We start from the raw sequence: 4,910 nt of genomic DNA on the forward strand, positions 1-4,910 counted from the left end.
TTCAATCCCCAAGTATCCACCAGCCACATCCACAGAGCCCAGTCCTGGTGACTCCATTGCCTGAGACCCCAGTGCCATCACAGAGTGTAATCTCTCACATAGCCAGGTGTGCACCAGCACAGCAACCAAAGTTGGGGCATTAGAGTCAGAGGTGAATGCCCTGAGAGTATCGCATCCAGAATGCAGGCAAGTACCAGATGAAAGTCACAACTCCCAGCAGTACCAGTATTAAGTGACCCAAATGAGTAAATATGGTTAAAAGAGAGTTAAGTGCACCGCTTACTTCACGCACACATGCGCGCAGACACACAAACACACACACACACACACAGTAATTTGAGAGCCAGAGATATAGTATAGGGGATTCCCTGACCACCCTTCAAGCTCAAAAGTCCCACACCAAATGGGACCAGTGATAGTATAACAGGGCATTTTTCTTGCATGCAGCTGGCCCAGGTTCAATACCCAGCACCTATATGATCCCCCAAGCTTTCCAGGAGTACTTGCCAGGAGTGCAGAGCCAGGAGCAACCCCTGAGCACTACTAGTGTGGCCCCAAAACCAAAATGCAAAAAGAAACTCACACCATGTATAGTCCCTGGAGCACAGAGCAAGGAATAGCCAACAAGATGTGCCCAAAAACCGAAAAAAAAATTTTTTTTCAAAGAGAGAGTAAGTATAATTCATAATTAATAATGACCATAGAATCTGACAATACTGATTCAGAACAGTTGTGTTTTTAAACAAGGCAAGAAAAGAGTAAAGGAGTAGACAATTAAAAGGGTTTCCCCCTTGGGTCCAAAGATATAGTTAAAATGCATGGCACTGAGCTTCTATCCCTAACCCTGGTTCTACCAAGTTGCACCACATTATTGGGCCCATCTGTGAGTCGATTGCCTGTTATTCGTCGATTGCCTCGATCAGGCCCCAGTAACGTCTCCTTCATCCTGGCCCTGAGGTTATATTCAAGGCTCCTCACCGGGGCCACTTGGAGGGAAGCGGGTTGAGCTTTCCTCCCCGCCCTGACCAGGGCCCCGGCAGCCGAAGACCTCCAGGACCAGCCACCACCATGCTGAGACCACTCTCCGCACACCTGAAGGTACCGGCAGAGGGACAAAGCCACGTGGGTTCCGGGGCCGAGATCTCCAAGCCTACTCGGATTGGAGTCGAGCATCCTTCACCCAGATCCTCCAAATTCCAGTAGGCGGGGGTCACACCCACCAACTGGCCCCCTGGCGCCGTGTAATCCCATCAGGGGCCAAGAATCTGAGACTATAAAAACCAGCTCCCGGAGGAGAAGAGTGCAGTCTCCTGCCCCCGCACCTGGCTATTCCTCACCGGGGCCCCTTGGAGGGGAGCGGGTTGAGCTTTCCTCCCCGCCCTGACCAGGGCCCCGGCAGCCGAAGACCTCCATCTGTGAGTACCAATGAAAAAAGAATGGTTTCTACCTTTTGGTTTTATTATTGTTATTATTGTTTGGTGCTGGGAATTAAACCTACTACCTGATAGATGCAAAACATGAGTTTCATGCTGAGATGACATGTTTTTTTATTGTTTTTAGTAATCATATTGGTAGTGGTAGGAGTAGTAACAAAAGTAATGGCAGTAATATTGCTTTGACTGTTGTTTGAATTTTTTTGGACAAGGCAAATTGGTACATATAAGATATTCATTTTCTTCTTTTTTTTAAATTTTAGACATTATTTACATAGTTGTTGACAATGTTTCTTGTTGTCATCCTTAAGATAAGTTTTGTGGTTTTATTGTATCAAGAGGCATTAAAATATTTGAACAAATCAATATCTGGTTTTTTATTTGGCTGCCGGAGCCCTGGTCGGGGCAGGGAGGAAAGCTCAACCCACTCCCCTCCAAGGGGCTTCAGTGGCGAAGATAGTCAGGTGCGGGGACAGGAGACTGCACTGTTCTTCCGGGAGCTGGTTTTTATAGTCTCTGAGTCTTGGCTGCTGATGGGATTACACGGCGCCAGGGGGCCAGTTGGTGGGTGTGACCCCCGCCTACTGGAATTTGGAGGATCTGGGTGGAGGATGCTCGGCCCCAATCCGAGTAGGCTTGGAGATCTCGGCCCCGGAACCCACGTGACTTTGTCCCTCTGCCGGTACCTTCATGTGTGCGGAGAGTGGTCTCAGCATGGTTCCGGGGCCGAGATCTCCAAGCCTACTCAGATTGGGGCCGAGCATCCTCCACCCAGATCCTCCAAATTCCAGTAGGCGGGGGTCACACCCACCAACTGGCCCCCTGGCGCCGTGTAATCACATCAGCGGCCAAGACTCAGAGACTATAAAAACTAGCTCCCGGTATTTATGTTTTTACATTTTAGGTTTTACATTTTACATTTTAGGTTTTAGGTTTTTACATCCTATTATGACATCTTATTATCTCATTCCTACTTTGGACAAACTGGCAGGCTACCGATGTAGCCTGCCCACATGGTAGAGTCTGGCAAACTCCCTGTGGCTACCCAATATGCCAAATACCAGTAACAATGATGGGTCTCATTCTCCTAAAGAGCCTTGAATATAATCTCAGGGCTAGGATGAAGGAGACGTTACTGGGGCCTGCTTGAGGCAATCGACGATTAACAGGATGATTTGTGATTTGTGATTGAATATCTGGTTGAGGTAGCTGCTTTCTCCTTCACTTCTTTGAGTTAATAGAGCAACTTGTATGTATATTTAATAACTGCAACCAAAAAAGGACAACATTTTGCATTATTTAAGTCTTTTCAAAGCACGTGCTGGTGCAAACTAATTTCTGTCAGATGCAACTAGTCTAGCGTCCGAACATCATGCGCAATACCTTGGTGGCAGCAGAGCCCTGCGCCCACTCCCACCATCGCTCTGTTTGAGTGTGTATATATGAAGTCTCTGGAGTAGTGTGAATAACACCAGGAAAAGTGGGTGAAGTGCCTGTCTGGGAGGCGTTCAGCAGAAGTTGTGTCTGGAGTAGTGTGAATAAAACCAGGAAAAGTGGGTGAAGTGCCTGGCTGGGAGGGGGTCAGCAGAAGTTGTGTTGGGCAAGGCTGAGCATGTCATTGGTGCAAAACCAAGAATCACTGATGCTTGGGCTGGAGCAATAGTACAGTGTGTAGGGCATTTGCCTTGCACATGGCCAACCCGGGTTCAATTCCCAGCATTCCATATGATCCCCTGAGCACTACCAGGAGTAATTCCTGAGTGCAGATCCAGGAGTAACCCCTGAGCATTTCTGGGTGTGACCCAAAAAGAAAAAAAAAGAATGAAAGAGAAGAAAAGAATCGTTCATGCTCTGTAATAGGAACATCTGCTGAAACCCCATGATGAGGCCTTCATTGGTCTTTGAGCTGGCCCACAAGCATACTGATGATGCCACAGTCAGGCGAGGGCTGGTGGTCCTACGCCGTGATGCTGTACTGGATTTTCTGGAACAGAAGGCAAGACAACTTCTCAGCAATGTCAGTTTTCCCCTGAACCGGCTCTCCTTCCCATGTAAGGCGTGATGTGTTCATGTAAATTGCACTGAACTGAGTTCTGTATTATCAAGTCACTGGTAGTAATGTTGAATGAAGCTGAATCCATTCTCTCCCACAGAGGCTTGTCTCCCATTCTGGAGTGTCACCCGGCTAGTGCAGAGCAAGGGGTTGGCTTGAGGGTGGCATACGATGGGTTTTCAGAAATACTATGTTTCCACTTCATTTTCCTCTTAAAAATAGTGTTTTCAATTTGGAAGGGCAATGAGATGAAAGACTGGAGATTATTAAAACTTGTAGTCTTTAATTTGAATTTAAACTCAGTATGAGAGCCCCGGCAGCTGAAGAGCTCCAGTCCCAGCCACAGCCATGCTTAAGACCACTCTTCACACATTCGGACAAGCCTCACACATGAAGGAACTGGCAGAGGAACCCAGGTGTGCGGGACCCAGGGCATAGATCTCCAAGCCTGCTCAGATTGGAACTGGGCCTCCTCCACCCAGATCCCCCATCATCCAGTAGGTAGGCGTTACACCCATCAACTGCCCCTGGAGCCGTGTAATCCCATCAACGGCCAAGACCCAAAGACTATAAAACCCAGCTCCCGGAAGAGAACAGCAGAGAATCTCCTGCCTCCACGCCTGGTTATCCTCAGTGGGACCCCTTGGAGGAGAGTGGGGTGAGTTTCCCTCCCCACCCCAATCAAAGCCCCGGCAGCTGAACACCTCTGGTTCCAGCCACAGCCATGCTTAAGACCACTCTCCACAGGTTCAGACAAGCCTCACACATGAAGGAACTGGCAGAGGAACCCAGGTGTGCGGGACCCGGGGCATAGATCTCCAAGCCTGCTCTGATTGGGACTGGGCCTCCTCCACCCAGATCCCCCATCTTCCAGTGTGTTGGCATTACACCCACCAACAGCCCCTGGCACCGTGTAATCCCATCAATCGCCAAGACCCAGAGACTATAAAACCCAGCTCCCGGAAGCGCGCGGCTGCATCTGCGGCCGCGCGGCATCTTATTATCTAGTTCTTACTCCGGAGAACCTGGCAGGCTACCAAAAGTATCCTGCCCATACGGCAGAGTCTGGCAAACTCCCCATGTTGTATTCAATATGCCAAAAACCAGTAACAATGATGGGTCTCATTCTCCTCACCCTGAAAGAGCTTCGAATGTGGCACTTTCTAAAATCTCAGGGTTAGGAGAAAGGAGACATTACTGGTGCCTGCTTGAGGAAATCGATGAACAACAGGATGAGTGATACAGTGATGAGGGGCCAGAGTGATATGACAGTGATTAGGGTACTTGCCTGACATGCACTGACCCGGTTTGATGCCAAACACCACATGTGGTTCCCCAAGCTCGCTAGTTGTGATCCCTGAGCACAGAGATAGAAGGAAGCCCTGAGCACCACTGAGTGTGGTCCAAAAACCTTCTTAAAAAAT

At 48.9% G+C, this 4,910-nt stretch overlaps 1 pseudogene; it reads right to left on the bottom strand.

The window, feature by feature from the left end:
* Window positions 1-3,014: 3,014 nt before the first annotated feature.
* Window positions 3,015-3,601, bottom strand: LOC130016271 (nuclear transport factor 2-like; annotated as a pseudogene).
* Between the last annotated feature and the right edge of the window lie 1,309 nt (window positions 3,602-4,910).

The sequence above is a fragment of the Sorex fumeus genome, unplaced genomic scaffold (assembly GCF_029834395.1).
Source record: "Sorex fumeus unplaced genomic scaffold, SorFum_2.1 ptg000007l, whole genome shotgun sequence".
NCBI lineage: Eukaryota > Metazoa > Chordata > Mammalia > Eulipotyphla > Soricidae > Sorex > Sorex fumeus.